We start from the raw sequence: 19,017 nt of genomic DNA, 5'->3' as shown, positions 1-19,017 counted from the left end.
CAACCACCCGTGTTTCAGGAGACCGAGAAAGAGGTCGTCGTCCCGTCTGTCCATGCCATGGTCCGCAGTGTCACCTCCCGGAAATTGGCTCCCAGATTTGGTCCCAGCGACTCTTGGCCGTACGCAAACGGCCAAGTGTTGCTTCATCGATAGGTTCATCGTGGACCCGGATCTCATCAGGGACTTCGACAACCGCGGAAGTCCGTCAGGAGCCATCCCTAAAGGGGGAGGGGTACTGTCATGTCCAGGAAACGGTGTTAGTCAAGTCGTCTTGTGTCTCGTAATTTCCTGTTGTTTTATTTTGAAAATTAACCTCCCTCTCATTTCAGGCAACTTCCTCCGGCTGTGCCCTTAACCCAGACCTGGGCATTGTACGGCCCGCGGGATGATTCTGACCGGCCCGCGAAAGACTACATCATTTAGAAAAAAAAACATATTTTCTAACTAAAACCGCATTGCTTTTATTTCGAAGCCCATTTATTCTCACGGTGCACGTCAACTGTGCACATGAAATGCGTGTGATTGACAACCTGTCTCCCCTCCGGGTCACCCCTGAACTCTCTACCTTCTGTTTCAAAGTTTGTGTGTTTGGTTTGTGGGGAGCATGTCGCCGTGTTAAAAGAGTACAATTTGAAACGGCTTTACGAGACCAAACATGGCGATAAATACAAAAACTTGACTGATGCCGAACGAGCGCGGATCAACGGATTTACTAGCAAAGCTAGAAAAACAACACGGCTGTTTTACAAAGGTGCACGCAGCCAGAGATGCAGCGACCAGAACCAGAACACTAAGCCATTCTCTGAGGGGCAGTTTGTGAAAGAGTGCGTGGTCGAGTCTGCAGCGCTGCTGCCCAGAGAAAAAAGAAGCGTTTACAACATCCCGCTGTCCCGCCGCACCGTGACGAGGAGGGTGGAGGACATTGCGGAGAATCTGGAGTTTCAGCTGCAAGGTGAAGTGTGAAGCTTTGGATGAGAGCTGTGACGTCCGTCACACGGCCCAGCTGCTCATATCTCCCCGGTGGATGACGAGCGACTTCACGTTTACGGAAGAGCTGGCATCAATGCAGCCAATGAAAGGAACCACAACGGGGAGTGATCTGTTCACCGAGGTAAACGCATGCATGGACAAACCGGGACTCCAATGGGACAGACTGGCAGGGGTCACCACGGATGGATGTCGAAATTTGACTGGGAAGGATGTTGGGCTTTTGAAAAGAATGAAAGATAAAGCGAGTGAACTCACCGCAGAGCAGAAATTGTTACTACAACAGTTAATTTCATCGGAGCGCGAGCATTGAATCACAGGCAGTTTGTTTCACTATTGGAGGAGCAAGAGAGCGAACATGGTGATGTCCGGTACCACACAGCTGTCACATGGCTCAGTCTGGGCAAAGTGCTAAAAAGGTTTTGAGTTCTGAAATCAGAGATAAAAGAGTTTTGTGAGATAAAAGACAAAACCATCCCAGAGCTGTCTGATAAGGACTGGATGGCAGATTGAACATTTGCTGTTGATGTGACTGCAGTGATGAATGAACTGAACACACAGCTGCAGGGCGAGGGCCTTTTTGCTCATGAAATGCTGTTAGGGTTTCGGAAAGCTCTCGAGGGAGGCCTCACTCCTTTGTTCTCGTCCCGGCCGGAAACGAGGACACGAATGAGTCAATTCGTTTAGATTCAAAATTCAAAAAGTATTTAATAACTAAACAACGTTATAAGGAATGCAATTACAAAGTGAAATACTAAGCGAACAGTGGAATATTTCGCGAAATAGAGAATCCTCTGAGCAAGTCTAAAGTGACTTTTCAAGGCGGCTGCAGGTCAGATTCTACCAGTCCTTTCCCCCGCCATGGTCCTTTGAAAACTCTTGAGGTGTGTCTTCCTTGGTGCATTTGAATGTCATTGGCTTCTTCTCCAAAGGGCCACCTCCTGGACTGTCCCCTTCACGTCGAGGTGTGAAGCTGCAGCTGTAACCTGAAACCTCTCTGTCCTATCTGTCCCTCACATTCCAATGCACACAATGTAGATTCAGTTGGCTTTATGCCCCAATGAGTGAATTTAACAAAGCATACAGCGTTTAAGTCTTCATCTTATAACTAGTACACTTTAATTACAACAACCCATCATTAATGATCCCTGTTCATCACACTTCATCATAAGATCTAAGACAGTTCATGTGGTTCAATTCTCAAGACATTTGCCTCAGTCGGCTGCCTCGCATTAAGTTGTTCATTTACTACCCGACAGGAGAAAAAACTCCCAAAAAAACCCTTTGGGGATAAAATTGGGAGAAATCCATAAAAGAACGGCAATTGGCATCCGTCCCCAGGTTTCAACATCACATTGTAACAGAATGTTAATGTGCAGAGTGTTTCTACGATTTAAAAGACTATAAACTGTGTTTGATTCACATTGTATTCACTTCATCTAACATGTTAATGTAATAACTAATCTAACATCACACAAACTATAATTCTAACACTAAACATTATTACACGTACTATAATTTCCTGACCAGGGGTGCACTTCTGGCTTAAATCCCTAACAATGCACATCCATGTGAAAGCCTTCATGACAAAGTTGCAATTCATTTGAAGGCAACTAGGCAGCAACAATCTCAAACACGTGAAAACCCTGAAAAAAGTCAAACCATCATCTGATCACCGGCACCGACTGATGATGTGATGTCTTTGGAAAGCTAAGAAAATCCTTGTTTCAATAGTATATGAAACTCAAAATGCCCTTTGTTATTAATGTGACTGAAAATAAGTCAAATGTTTCACATTTTGAAAATTATATTTGAATAAATTATACTTTTGAAAGCTAACCTCACTTTTGAATTGACAAATAATAACATACACTCTTACCAGCTCAGTTTGGCATTTTGGCCTGGCCCTCCAAAATATTTTCAGTTTCTCATTTGGCCCCCTGGGAAAAATAATTGCCCACCCCTGATGTACAGGATAACTGCAACGTGCAAATGTCAATGGGGAGAGGTTTTAGGCCCACCACCCCACGGGTACATAGTGTGTACAAAGTGTATGATTTGATAACTACTACAATCCTGTCGAGACAGACTGAAAAAAACTGTTCTATAAAGAGTGTATGAAAATAAACACACAGTACCAATCAAACGGTTAGACACACGTTTGGACTTGAATGAGAAGATATGTCCATCGGTACTGTATGTAGCACCATTTGACTTCCGTTATTTAAAAATAATAATTTCCGCTTTTAGCTTTAAGCTTTCAGCATTCCAACGCATTTTCTAGTTATTCACGGTATGCTGCCGTTGCGTACGCCGTTGCTAGGTGAGCAAACATAAACTACCAAATCGTTGCCTGGTTTCGGGTCACATTTTAACCGGATGTCGGGACGTCCTTGGATGGCAAAGGCAAAGGAATGAACTAAAACAGCTCCTCGCTAATTGAGCTAAAGTTACAAAACACTGGCCAATAGATAAAATAGCCAATATTAATATTACGAAGAATACCACTAATATAACTAACAATGATGGTGGGGATTATAATTGTGTTGGAAAACAAACAAGGGGAACCTTTGTAGGCTATATTGTTCGAGGGAATTTAATTGATGGAGCTCACAACATCTGGGCCACCATATTTGGACCACATCCATGTTGAGAACGGGCGGTGCTGAGTCGGCACCATCATAAAGCTACAGCAATAGCTCTTATATGTGTGGCGACCTGTCGCACGCGTCCCTTTAGTAGAGAGGGTGACTCGAGTGAACCGGTATATTCCCCTGTCCCTGGCCACGAGTACCTCGGTAGGATCTGTGTTACCTGTCCACAGCTAACGTTAGCTTCTTCTGGTCGCTAGCTATGTCTATGTCATCGCTTTTTCTCATGAGTATTTTGTTAAGAAGCCACCCGTAATTAACGTTAACCCCCCCTGTTGCTGTGTGTGTGTGTGTGTGTGTGTGTGTTGGCCTCAGCGGACGGGGACGTGCTGTTCTACCTGAGGGACGCAGTGACCCAGCTCCTGGACCACCAATAGGAGTACACCACGTTCGGGCTGATCCGCTACTTCGCTGAATAGTATGTCCTACACTGTTAGTCCAATGGTTACCCACTTCATCTTACCAACTAACTAAACGAACTAACTAAAACATTTTCAATTCACTACAAATTGCAAACTTCTTCGGTACCATCTGTTATTTGGTGTCCATTATAATCACAATCATTCAATTACTATTGTATTTGCTGGTGTATTGTGTTGGAATTGTTTACTAAACCACTGATTGTTAATTAAACACATTCTAAAATACAATCTACATGTGTATGTTAGAATATTCTAAATGTGATGCAGAAAGTCTACTCTTTTTTTTAATGGCCTGTTTGTCTTTACAGCACAGTATTTGTCTCTACATTTTGTGAGTAACTGTGATTATATTTAAGATAGCATGTTGTCTTTCATTTTTACTGACTGATAATGTGAATTTTGAGTTTGACTTGACTTTGTATTTATTAATTACTCTGTATGTTTGTAGTTTCAGCAGTGTGAAGAACAGTAACCATGTACTCTTCAGAGAATATAACTACATCAGGGCCACTCCCCATAACAGGGCCTCCTTCATCAGAGTCTTCTGGAGATGTTACAGACAGATTGGCAAAAGCGGTGGTGAGTTAGAGGAATAATTGGAATGCAAACCTTTTGTGTTTGGGTTCTAGTTTGATTGTTGTAGTCATTAAATAATTTCCCTATTCTCTAGATAAGGCTGCATTTGTTATTACATGAACATAGTTATTATAGACTGTAAAATAAGTTGAGTAAATGAATAATACAAAGTCAAAACTAATTTACCGTAGTATACTTTCATTTTGTTTCCAAATACTAATTTATTGACACGTTGAGTCCAGTGGATTTGACTGTTGTTAACATTGAAATTAGAGCGTCACTGTGGTCTGTTCTTTAAATATCATGCGTTGTATTCCAGACTTACTGTCCACGCTGGAGTACAGGTCGCTTCTGCAGTTATTGTGTCCAGACTTCCCTTTGGAGATGCGTGCAGCCAGGTCACTTCACAGACACTCATATATGTTATTATTTCTTTGAGCTGTTGCTTACCAATCCAAAGAGGTCACACCTTTGCAACGCTAACATTACATTCTGCCTTTTCAATTATCTCGAAAAAAATGGCATGAGGTACATGCTGTTGAGTAAAGAGGATGGTGACTGGACTAACTAAAGTTCAGTAGAGACATCCAGGGCATGACATTTTTGCTCACCCGCCACTGTGGCTAGTGGTTTTTGTGGGGTCTAACAGCAGAACAGAGCCTCCGCTCCTTTTAAGAAGAATTAACTGCCTCGAGTTTAAAAATGATAAAAAATGTAGTAACTAACAGAAGCTATACAATTACAAAGTGAAATACGGTATGAATAGTATAATGCTTCGCAAAATATAGAAGTCCCCTCGTCCAGTATGGCTATCAATATTGGTTCACAGGAGGCTTCTGTCTGGGGGGGCTTTTAGGCACATACTCTTTTTTCTTTGATATGTTACTGGGTTATTTAATTGTTTTTTGACCAGTTCACCACTGCACTTATAAATGGTTCTCTGCTTTGTCTTTTCTTCTCCTTTTAGAATTGTTCAGATGGAAGATGTCGTAGACTGTCTAATGTCTTTTTCTAATTTCCTTTATGCCCTCCAGCTGCAGTTCTACTACCCAAGTACAATAAAAGCTTCATATGGCTCTGTGCAGTATTTCCAGGCGTAATCAGTTCACTCAGTTTGGCTAACATAGGAGTGTTTAATGGACAGTACACCCCAAAAATCTAAACTACACGTTTTGCATCTTCCCTGTAATGCTATTCATCCATGTATATCCTATATACATAGTTTTAGTATAGGATGCCAGGTGTTGGAGTTATCACCCATTGAGACGCCTGCTCTTCAATGTCCAACCAACTCTCCAACTCTCTCCAACAGAGCACTATCGTTTCTACAGGAAGCTGCTCACCACAATGTCTGGATTATCTTGAGCAACCGGTTCCCAATTTTGTTTTGGTGGTTTAAGCACTAATTAGTCCCATTACATTGAAGAGAAGGGAGACGTGTCTACAGGCGACATCTCTAACACCTGGTATCTCACACTAAAACCATGGCCGTACCCCTCATTGAATCTCACTGAGGTGCTAACTATTGCAGATATTGACCAATGCTAAGATTAGAGACGATTAACTAGTGCCTAATGATTCCAGAATAGGATTAGCATGAAGTCCCTGTTCTGTTCAATACTAAGCAAAACTATGTGGTTACCACGGGATATTATTTGGCTCAAATAACAGCAAGCAGCAAGAACAGCAAGCTCTTCCATTCAGCTTTAGTACCTCATCATTTTTACCAAAGCTGAATAGATGAATAAATAGTACTACAGCTAAAATGGAAAAGGTTTGTGTTTGTGTTTGTCTGTCTTGTCTTCGTGAATGATGAAAATAAACCGTTTGTGTTTGATACTCTATATTTTATATTTGGATTGATTATTATTTAGTCCATTACGTTTCAAAATAAAAAGCTATCTTTCATTAATGTGTGAAGAGCAATCTTAGCTTAGAAGTAAGCCACATGGAGCTGTATCAAATTTGGATGGTCCTCGGAGGGTAGTGGTAGATCGCCATGACTTGGTCGGTTGAAAAGTAGCTTGTGTGCCGTAAATGTGTGGGCATCCCTGACTCTAATCCCCACAGAATTTACTCTCCTGTTTCTGTAGAGTTCCTGAACAGCATGCTGCTGATCTACCAGGATCTGTTAGCAGGGAAGAGTCCCAACACCGTCATCGTTCCCACATCTACCTCTATCGACCTGCTCCCTTCTGTGGCTGCAGAGAACATCAGCAAGGAAAAGCAGCAGCAACAGCAGGACGGAGCAGACCCGTCCACTCTAGCTCAGTGCATTGATGCCCTCTGTGACAGGTTCAAACACAGGTAAAACATTTGTTTGGGGTCTCATTCCTGTTTAAATACAAATCTGGTCCCACTGCGCCAACCAGATAGGATGGCATGTTGCTGCAGAATACTGGTTAAGTATGCCTTGGATTTGTGTTGTGTTCAGAGTTAGTATTCTACATTCCTTGGTTGTAACGAGAGGTTATTTGAGTTACGGGTGCCTTTCTATCATCTCAAACCAGTCTGCCCATTCTCCTCTGACCTCTCACATCAACAAGGAATTTTTGTCCGCACAACTGCTGCTCACTGGATACAGACCATTCTCTATAAACCCTAGATGGTTGTGCATGAAAATCCCAGTACATCAGCAGTTTGTGACTTAATCAGACCACTCCGTCTGGCACCAACAACCATGCCGCGTTCAAAGTAACTTAAATCACCCTTTCTTCTCCATTTTGATGTCTTTCCGCACTTCGTAATACTCTGAATGCATGATGATGGTCATCAAAATTCTCTGTAAATAGCTTGTTTGTCAAAAAAAAAAAGTGATCTTCAACCAAAAGTACATCACTTATTTGACAAAAGACTGGCATGTCTTCTTCCATTGCACTGCAAATAACTAGTCCAGCTTTATACTCTACACCATCAACTTTAACCCAACTAGTTGAGAAAACATCTTTTGACAAGATTGTTTCAAGCATTTCATTGTTGACCACATTCTCATCTCTGAAGAGAAAAGATTTAATGGGCCCATACTCAGTGATAAGCAATGGCCATCTGATGCTTTATAGCAAGCGATTTGGTTATGTTTTTGACATTTTTTAAAGAATCTTTAAACAGCTTGTGTTTGACCTCAAACCTCATACACCACGTATATAATAAGGGGCCAATTTTCCTTATAGAAGATGGGTAATGGATCTTAAAATGATGCTTAGGTATCAAGTTTCTATGTGGATACAAGTGCTTAAATAGTTTGTGGTGGTCAACAATCAAATGCTTTAAATATATTGTCATACCTAGAGTGAGAGAAGGTGAAAAAATGTTCATTATTTGAAGTAACAACAGTAACAAATTCCAGTTTTTGTTTCCTGCAGGAATAATTTCACCAAACAACAGTGGGATGTTTTTCACAAGACACGATGTCTGAATAGAATTCAAACCAATGCCATTGCCAGCACTCTCCAAAATAATCTTTGTAGGACGATTTTTTTGTTCTAAAAATCCATAATCAAAACCATAAATCCTGGAAAGCAAGTCTTGTTCTGACATAAAGTGTTGTATGAGATATCCAAAAAGCAATTTGATCTCATACTGAACCACACCCTCAAGAAGATCATGCATGATATCAAATGAATAGTTATTGCAAACATGGAAATACCTCAATGAATTAAGTGCAGATCTTTTTTTCAAACCATAAAGTGACTTAAATGGCAATGCATATCAAACATATCTTTTCCACGAAGGATCACTTTAGGATCATCCTCACTGTATACCGTTTGACAATCATTCTTCTCAATCAAACAAAGGTGACAGAAATGACGGCTACTAAATGACTCATTAAAACCAAGAATTGTGTGCATCCCTAGATTATCTCCAGTGATCTGACAGATTGTACCATATACCTGCTCATCTACAAATGGAAGACTTACCCCTTGGCTTTCTAGTTTTTTCACATCATTTATCAACGGTTCTAGTATAACATCAAAACCATACTTACGCAGATCTTGTGTGTGAAAAAGTGATACCAAATGAATGTTCATCAAAACCGAATTAAATTTTGGGGGCAAATTTCTTACAACAAAATAAAGACAGCCAATTTTGTGTATTCCACGTTTGGAGCCAGGGGGATTGGCTGTTTCAAAATCGTCATAGTATAGTTGAATTTGCAATGCATGTCTATTAGCTGTAAACAAAGGGTGGGTTTCAAAATAACTTCCATCAAAAAAGTCAGTATAAGTGTCAGGCTCTAAACTACACTCCTTCTTTAGCAAAACACAAATATCTGGATTTCTGCACATGAACTTCAATGTTTCTAAAAATAGGCACATAGATAAAAGTATCCTTCACAGGTACTTGATCATAAGTACCGGATTTCTGATTTCGCCTGTTGTCATATCTCACTCCCAGTGTTATTTCTACTGGCTCAACAACTCCCCATTTTTGGTGGAAGTATTTATTTTGTTTCCATTCTGTGTTCAGATTTGAAAACGGGTTTTCATAATCTTCAAAAGATTCATTTATCACAGATATGTTGGGGTCAGTTATAGGTAAAGCAGAAATAGCTGTATGCTTTGCTTGTGAGCGAAGTTCACTCGTTAGTTCTTCCAAATCTCCTACAATTGAGGATACCAAACTGTTGGATATCCCACTCCCCTGTAATTTGGCCACGATGGATGCACACATTTCTTTAGTTGGATCTTTATTATGTCCTGAATCATTGGTCTCAGAAGAAATACTGGAAGAACTACATTGATTTTGTGGAATAAATTGGTCCTCCAAAGTATGGAGCCGACCCTGCTGGTTTAGGAGATGCTCCTCCAAACTGCAGCATGACTATGGTTGAGATCAGAAAACTGAACATTAGACACAAGAATAATGTGCAGCCAAATAAAAAAACATTATAGAAGTGATTATTTAAACATCTCATTGGCTAGTGCAAGATGGGAATGAAGACATAATTACAATCCACAACCCTCATTTACATATGTGGCTAAGAAGTTGACATGACAAATTATTATAATCCCCTTAATAATATAATTACCTTATGAAAGACAATAAGTCTTTCAACTGCATCACATGCACTAATTTTTGGAGACATCAGTCCCCCTGGAGGTGGTGGAAGGAGATGTAACAGCAACAACAGGGAGGCCATTTCTTGGTCGTAGGCTGAGGACAAACAGTCACAAGAATGAACTAAAACCTCTTCAAATGTAACACTTTAAGAATGAGAAGGAGTCATCCATCTATTAGTCACACTTATCCCAAAAATCAGATCAACGTTCAGAGACACAGAATAAAAAATATATATATTATTGCAGTTATAGTTTAACTGAAATGATAGCAAAGGTATTCAAATAAACAAAACACTCACTTGTTGCCTCATCAAGATCACTTCCTGGGGGACTTTCTGCTGACTGCACCAAGCGACGCAACTCTGGTGTTGAGGTGAGCCGCTTAGCCTCTTTAATGACATTTGGCTTGAAGAACAAATATCATTTCTGAAGAAGCCTGGAGGATGTGTCTTCGTCAAATAGGAGAGTGAAGTCTTGGTCCACCTTTAGGAAAGAAGATATTAAACAACAACAACTACTACTACTACGACTACTACTGGAAATACTTTCAAATTTCAAGCCATTCCAAACATCTCATCCCAAACTTACCAATCCTTTTGTATCAAGAAATCTTGGGAAGCTGGAGAGTATATCAACACTTCTGCCTGGGTCATTAACAAGCTTCTGACGATGCTGAAAGGTCTCTCTCATCTTCTGGAAATCAGGGAATTGTCTGCTGTATGGTTAAGACATGGCCTCTTGGCAAGCATCACCATCAAGCTGCCCTTCAACATTAACAGTCCTTTGGCAATTTGGGCCTCCTGGAGAAAATTGGGCTATTTGGTGTCTGTGCAGATCCTTCACGAATCTTCCTCTGGACTGTTTTCAGACGCCAAGAAATGTATCCTGTGCTGCTTGCAGCATCATAGAAGTGTTCCTGAAATGAAAAAAAGAAATGTGTTGTAATACCAGGCTCATGAGAAATCTCACGGAATTCAAATATCAATGTCATCCACACAGTTTTGGGTCACAACATGACATGGAAGTTTAAACAATAATAATGCCTATTACATAGCCCTTCTTGGAGTATGGATCCTTAAGGGAAGGGAACAGCATCACTATCCCACGTGCATAATCTTCTCTGATTGTTTTAGTGGGGCAGTTCCTGAGAGGAGATATTAAATTAGTAAATTAGTACATTTGTGCAATGGTCATGCATTTATTTGGCACAAATAAAAACAATGTGAAACAAACATACCCATGATTGTCAATCATGTGAGCCACCAGGATATTAACCATTTGTCTTCTTGCAGCATCTGTTAGGGTTTCTGTTGTTTGGTACTCCTGTAGTACTTCTTCACCTCCGGACTTGCCTCTTAGCACAGCTTCTATCAACTAATAAAAAACAAAAACATGAGAATACAAAACATGGTGATAAACAGCTTTTCTAGTGACTCAGAGTGAAAAAATGTGAAAGCATTAAGCAACCTGTTTAGCAGACACAGCATCACGTGTATCCTCAATTCTTTGTCTCTTGTTCGGAACATCTAGGATTATAGTTGATGCACTTGAGCTGAAGCTTGAGTCAGACGTCTCAGAAGACAAGGAGAAATCAGAGAATTCTAAAGCAATAGAGAACATTTAAATTATTAAATGATATACTAAGGTGTAGAGTGCTTTATTATACCTGCCTTGATATCTCACCCTGATCTGAGAAAACTGTCAGGACCACATTGCCTTGTCCAACGAGGTCGCTGAATATTTCTGCATCAACTGCATCTGTCCCTGTTGCATCCTTGTATATAACATTTGCAATATTCAATATACAACAATATTCATATATATCAGTCACACCCCGATTTTCTGCTAATTTTGTACTTTAGCTTTAACTTGGTAATTATAGTAATGGTAATACTTACATACTTTTACTTAAGTAAATGAGTACTTTTTCCAACACTGCAGGTCATAGAATCTGATGGATAGCTAGACACGTGAACTAGACACGTGAAACACCCGTCTGCATGTTAGGACACGTTTTTTGCGGTCCCTTTGATCTTCAAAGGGGAAAAAAAAACGTTAGCTCCAGCCTCAAACTGCATAAGGGAAGTACTTGGACAGACTAACAAAGTCTATTACTACAGCTTCCTAATGAGCCTGGCCAAACACGAGAGCATCAACCAAACTATTGGTAGGTTTCAACAGACAAAGTGGTAGGATTACTACTGGTACTTCTACTGCTACTACTACTATTACTGGCACTTTTACTGCTACTACTACTACTACTTCTACTGATAATTCTAAAGCTACTACTACTACTACTACTACTAGTTCTACTTATTATACTGCTACTTCAACTGATAATGCTACTGCTATTGCTAGTTCTACTGATAAGATTAGTACAGGGATTTGGATTTACTCAAACTTTCCTCCCTTAAAATGGCGGCCACAAGATACTCTTTAAAAGGTTACTTTTAATCTGTTAATCTTTAGTTCAGTTCTTTGGTGTCATCGTTATAAGCTTTCTACATTACGCCGTCAATATCTATGGATCATGCAAAATATTAACTTGTTCAACGTAAAACTACAAGGGACTACTGTTCTATATAATGTGTTACGTCCAGTCACTAGGGGGAGACGGACGCATACATAAACCCAGACTTTTTTGTTGGGTGAAAAAGAATATTTATTCTTGGAGACAAGAATCAAACACAAGAGCGTACGAACTGAGGGAAGGGGCCGGGGGTGCCGTGTAAATCAAAAACCGAATAGAACAAAAGGAGACCTTCAGAAGGAAGACTATGCCAAAACCAACAAGTAACAAAAATCCTTGCTTACATTAACCAAAACATAAAGATACATCCCAATGGCACCCCTGCTCCTAATGTGGCTAACACACGTTCTGTGAGGTGCAGTGTTTCAGTGGTGCCTGGCCATGGCCCTCTTCCTCGCTCTCACAGTCATTCTCTGGATCTGGTAGCCGCCCCCAGCTGCAATTCGTTTGGCCTTTTAAGCCTGGCGCGCACTCCAATGCCCTCTTCTGGTTGGCTGAGAGTCTTCCAGGCGGATCCGCTTCGGACTTCCCTCTGCGTCGTGGGAGGTTGCAGCCTGACTCCCTGTTCACCTGAGGTTGCCGTCGGCAGCCGTAACAAATGAGTTGGCAATGAGTTCAGATTACTAGTTTTTTGTTATTAGTCATAGTTATTAATTCTGACGGTAATCCTATTATTATGTTTACGAGATTAACTCCACTCAACTACTGTCTGACCCTTTCTACACTAGGCTGCCTAACTGTTATTGGGTTTTCATCGATAAGGGACAGTGCACATTAATAGAAACATTGCAGTAAATGCTTAGCCAAAACACAATTTTTCCTCTGTAGTCCAAAGTGGCAAATGTTACAAAATAGACCTAAAAATAAGAAAATGCGATTACATTTTAAACAATATATAATTAGAAACCTTAACGTTCCCTTTCATCCCTCTATCCCTAGGGGTACTACCCAGCAGGGCAGAGTTTCTCATTGATCCAGAGATGGACCAGGACCTGGACAAACTGTGAGAGCATGCTGCTGCCTATTATGGTTGCTCTAGTCTGTTGTCGTATACTTTTCTTTTCTTCTTTTTTCTGTGTGTTGGCTGTGTCCATTTGTCTATGAATTTAATTTAAATTTCCTTTCAAGATTTTTTATGTTTTTTTTTATTTTAGGGTGCCATAAAAACATCTGGCTGGGGACAGCAGATGGAAATTAGCCTCTCTAGCTCACTTACAGTACACCTGTTGATTAGTGTGCATTGTCCCTAAAATAAATAAACACAAAGTGTACTGTATACTGAAAAGGATAACTATTATAAAATATGCTAACACACTTAGCTGTATTTAGGGAGGGGAATAACATGTTTTTTTTAAATGTCTGCTCAATGTTTTCTAATTTTGTTGTCCTCCTTTTCTTTGGCTTTTACTTCCTGTCTCACTTCGCCTAACTTTCTTTCTCCTTTTAACATCTCGTTCATTTCCCGGTGCGTTCCAGAATTGCTCAGATCTCAGTAAGTCCCGGCAGCAACAGCAGCGGTAGTGCGGTGGGGGGGCTGAAGGAGGTGCACAGGAGGGCTTCCCCCAGGAGGAACATCCACCACAGGAGGAAGATTGAGGTGGAAAGCGATGGTTCCACGGAAGAGACCGACTCCTCTGAAAACTGACCTCTAATCTTTCACTAGTCTGACACCTCCCCTTTCATCAGTGGTGTGCTTTATGTCACAACTTTCATGTAAACCCAAAATAGTACTGGACCACTCCAGAGCACACTCCAGCTAGCAACAGACCGTCTGCTTTTCGTCCACCAGTGATGTCCAGAAAAGGGAAATGAGTCTTCATGAGGACCCTTGGACTCAAGATGGACTGATTATGCTACGTATTATTGGCCTACAGTATGTCCTGCTCATGTGATAGTCCCATGTCTGCACACGAACATATAACTGCTCTGGAGCAATTTAGAATTTTACTGTGATCTTAGAATTTAGTTAGGAGTATTTTTTATTTTGCTAACAGTGAGTGGTATAACTACGCTGAATCACAGTTCACACAATTCTACCTGAAATTTGATTGTTATATTGGAGAAGACTCATGATAGCATGCCATAATGAAACCAATACGTTACATTAAGACTGTTCGTATTTTATTAGACTAGATTAGTGCCTCTCTTCTATTAAAAGGTCCTATTTTGAGTTTTGTATAAATACTTCCAGAGGTGTCATGTGTTAGGGATTTAAACCAGAAGTGCACCCCTAGTCAGGAAATTATAGTATGTGTAATAATGTTTAGTGTTAGAATTATAGTTTGTGTGTTATTAGATATTAGTTATTACATTAACATATTAGATGAAGTGAATGCAATTTCAATCAAACACAATTCATAGTCATTTAAATCATATAAACACTGTACACATTAACATTCTGTCACAATGTGATGTTAAAACCTGGGGACGGATGCCAATTGCCGTCCTTTATGGATTTCTCCCAATTTTATCCCCAAAGAGGGTTTTTGGGGAGTTTTTTCTCCTGTCAGGTAATAAATGAACAACTTAATGTAAGGCAGCCGACTGAGGCAAATGTCTTGAAAATTGAACCACAACTGTTTTAGATCTTAGGATGAAGTGTGATGAACGGGGATCATTAATGATGGGTTGTTGTAATGAAGGTGTACTAGCTAAAAGATGAAGACTTAAACGATGTATGCTTTTGTAGGATATTAGAAAAAAAAATACGACCCGGTTCATAAAATTAATAAAAATGCATATAGTGTACACCAGAATACAGCCATGATTCTGAAACTGTGTAATCAATAAAGTAATGACAATATTGTAAAACCACTGTAAATCTGCAACTGTAATAGAATAATACCAATGTACAGTTATGATTGTATTTGATGTAATGTAATCAACTGAAATACATGCATGTAATACTTGAACAACAACTGATATTGACTAAGGATCATTCGAAATCCGAGTTACATTGAACTCACCAGAAGACCACTCCCAGAGGTGTGGACACTAACTTTCACACCTTTAAGCATTGTTATAAATACCTGTAGGAACCATTGTTCTCGAGTTCACTGGTGGAGACGACAGACGGGCACTAGGGATGGTCAAAGGACGGACCTGTGGCCTGTTGGTCGCTGAGACCAGCGGCTCCTCAGCTGAGATGTTCTTTTTACCACAACGCCATCTCCTTTATTAAATACATTTGATTTTAACCTTTTGATCAGCGATGACCTCTGTCCGTCCGGCGTTTCTTCATTTTTAAACACAACAATTTGGTGATCCCGACGTGATGGAGAGCAATGGACGGACGGAGGAACAGCTGATCTGAACAAAGCCCAGCGATCGATTTTCTTCACTCACACGGCGCCATCGAAAAGGTAACCGGCAACTAGTTGTTTTAAAACCGAAATGCTGTATAGTTTATCATAGAACATTTAGGTGTGAGTGGACAAGATACGATGTTTTGAGGTAAACTACATTTTAGAGAAAAAATAATTTTTCTCTTAGCTTGAATGGCCGTTGTGATAAAAAGCACATTGTATATAGTGTTTGTTTGGACGTCTCTGTGTGTGTTACCGACAAAGCTCGGTTGTGTAGCGTTAACGTTAAGTGAATGGGCGACGTTATTTAACTGATCAGTCATAGAATGAATGGAAACCTAGTATAGGCCTCTAACCGGTTGGGGATAAACATATAGCAATTTATAGACTGTATACGTAATGCACTGTGTAGAACGCGCTAGCATAGTTAAGTCCGCAAGGCCTGATGGAACCAGGAGTGTTACCAGCAGTAATTGAGTGGAAGGGGTTCGCGTTGTAATGGCGGTTCTTCGTTGTCTCCGTAAGCTCTTTTAGACTCTGTTAGGCGGCACAATAAATTAAAATATGAACTAGACAATGAGGCTAGATAACTAAAAAAAATAAAAATAAATTTGGAACTTGTGAGGACAGAGCCACGCGCCGTAGTTGCCAAGAACTGACTAAAATTTTGCGGATAATTAAGTGCAGGGATAAATAGACCTAAAATAATAAGAGATAAGATAAGAAATAGGTCATCATATAACTCGCCTTGCAGGTGAGGACAGAGTCACGGACCAGCGCGCCAAGACCCTGAAGACTGGAAGTTACAATTTAAATTCGAAAAGGGTGAGGATAGTCCGAAAATAATAAATTACTGGATAAATTTTTACAATAAATATAGATTAGTTGAAAACGTTGCGAACTTGTATATAATTGTATGTTGCATGTTGCGAAAAGAATGAAGCCGGATTAGGGATTTGATTAGGGCCTGGTCTTGGGGAAGACGGAGCACATGTTTTTGGAACATTACAAGATGGCGGGCGGAGATAAATAGAGAAAACAGTTAAAAGATGTCTGAGAAAGAAATTCTCAGCTTGGTTTACAGAGGGGATAACAATGACTTGTTATCCACCACTACTGGGGGTGGAGAACATGTGCTTTGGAGATTTCCAAAATGGCAGCCGGCAACAGTTAAAAGAAGAAACACAGATGTAACAGTTTTTGTATTTCCCACCTCCACTCTGTATTTCCATTAAACAGTGTCTCCCCTTGTCCCCATTTTCCAAATGATCCTAACATTTTTTTTCTTCCTCCATTCTTAGGACCATGTGATTTTTGCTTGCATTACAAACGGTCTATGGACTTTTTCTAGGCTCTATGTGATTCTTTGTTTTAACGTTTATGTAATTGTTCTCTGCTTACATTAACACAATTTTCCCATTTATTGTTTAAACATTTTTACAAATTACTGAGTTTAAGAGAGACTCTAATCAGAGTCTGCAACACATCACACACAGACACACACAGCAGCAGCACACCTGAAGATGCACATTAACATGCACATTAGCACACACACCCATGGGTCTTGGGCAAGAGACAAAGGACAGGACGCTCTGGACAGTCTGGTAAGACAAAAGGGAGTCGTTCCGAGAGAGGTGCGACCCATAGGAACGTAGACACGGTCAACAGTCCAGTGGGTGAATATATGTAAATAGTTAGCACAGAAGGAGACGTTTAAATGAGTGGGAAATAATGTGATTTGAGCCAAATCTGTAGACCTTGTTGTAAATAATTTGTTATTTTCTCTTAAACTTAGGCTGCAAGTTGTTGAGTGTGGATATGAGATGTACAGTGCACGGTACATCTCATACAGCATCTTAATGACGGAAGCAAATTTTTAGATCATAGGGCAGTACAGAAACTTTGTTACAGACCATCATCCTGTAATGATTTTATCAACAAACCATACAAACATGTAACTACACATATGATATATTGATATCATTTTCATTAGGAATAAATGAATGTTCTAGGTCACTAACAAACCATGAGTTGAGTTTTGAGTTCACAGGTAGAGAACGCAAGTAAGCTGCCCTGACGACTGAGGATGCAAGAATGCAAGTCCAATTGTGATGGAAAGTCACAAAGACAATGGAAGAGCTCGCCAGCCAGCGTCGAACTTTGAGACAATACAAAGAAGTCTGAAGCTGACCTGATGCTGATTATGACACATTTATTTTGAGACATGTGTTAAAATAACACATGCCTCAACAGGAGGGATGTAGATATAGAAATATTTTTCCAAATTGAACGATGGGAAAACTTAACAAAAGAAGATAACCAACACACACACACACACACACACACACACACACACACCCCATTGTGCTTCTCTATTCAACAGCTGACCAGGGAATCCTGATCTTCCAACACATTACATTACATTACATTACATGTCATTTAGCTGACGCTTTTATCCAAAGCGACGTACAATAAGTGCATTCAACCATAGGGTACAAACTCAGGAGAACAAGAAACAAGAAAGTGCAATTTCCTCAAATAAGCCAATTTACAATTTGCTATAGATGAATGACGTTACAAGTACAATTTAAGTGCTACAATTTGTTAGTCTTTAGTTGAGGTAGAGTCTGAAGAGGTGTGTCTTTAGTTTGCGGCGGAAGATGTGAAGGCTCTCTGCGGTCCTGATTTCTTCAGAGAGCTCGTTCCACCATTTCGGCGCAAGGACAGCGAAGAGTCGAGATCTAGTCGAGTGTTTTGCTCTCAGTGAGGGAGGGACGAGTAGTTTTGCAGATGCAGAGCGGAGAGTGCGGGTTGGGATGTAGGGTTTGACCATGTCCTGGATGTAAGCTGGACCTGATCCATTCACAGCATGGTACGTGAGCACCAATGTTTTGAACTGGATGCGGGCGGCCACCGGTAGCCAGTGAAGAGAGCGGAGGAGTGGAGTAGTGTGGGAGAATTTCGGAAGGTTGAAGACCAGTCGAGCTGCTGCATTCTGAATGAGCTGCAGAGGTCGAATGGCTGTGGCAGGGAGACCTGCCAGGAGGGAGTTGCAGTAGTCCAGGCGGGAGATGACAAGAGCCTGAATCAGTAACAAGAGCCTGAATCAGGCTCGGATCCCCCGATCAGTCTGGTCACAGGACCTGCAAGATTCTCAGGATCAAGAAGAGAGTGGATCTCAATCACACGTCAATGAAGTCCACTACGCGTCGCCTGACCAAGCCTTTGATAACAAGAGGAAGTATACACTCATGCATAATCCCACAAACACTTTCGTTTTTGTACAAGTTATTACCACACAACTTCAAGTAATTAATTAAGAAAAGGGACAGAAACCCCTCATTTAAATCCAAGCTAAAATGATTGAGATATACAAGCAAATACACACGGTTGATATTATTATGAGAACAAGAGATCAAGTTTCTTGATTTAAAACATTTCCCTGATATAGAACTATACAGCAGATAGACATATTCACATTGAACA

The 19,017-nt window shown here is 40.4% G+C and overlaps 1 pseudogene across 1 annotated transcript; it reads left to right on the top strand.

Annotated features, from left to right (window-relative positions):
- The first annotated feature begins 52 nt into the window (after positions 1 to 52).
- Positions 53 to 15,132, top strand: LOC144391368 (centriolar satellite-associated tubulin polyglutamylase complex regulator 1-like; annotated as a pseudogene). The gene is made up of 13 exons (XR_013455274.1): positions 53 to 232; positions 330 to 371; positions 580 to 952; positions 3,727 to 3,785; positions 3,905 to 4,056; positions 4,509 to 4,639; positions 4,956 to 5,034; positions 5,604 to 5,689; positions 6,730 to 6,943; positions 7,071 to 7,075; positions 11,738 to 11,863; positions 13,166 to 13,229; positions 13,703 to 15,132. The product of XR_013455274.1 is annotated as a centriolar satellite-associated tubulin polyglutamylase complex regulator 1-like (transcript).
- Positions 15,133 to 19,017: the final 3,885 nt, after the last annotated feature.

Source organism: Gasterosteus aculeatus, chromosome Y, assembly GCF_964276395.1.
Source record: "Gasterosteus aculeatus chromosome Y, fGasAcu3.hap1.1, whole genome shotgun sequence".
In the NCBI taxonomy this organism is placed as follows: Eukaryota; Metazoa; Chordata; class Actinopteri; order Perciformes; family Gasterosteidae; genus Gasterosteus; species Gasterosteus aculeatus.
The sequence above is the reverse complement of the archived record's forward strand: the minus strand, read 5'-3'. Positions and strand labels throughout refer to the sequence as shown.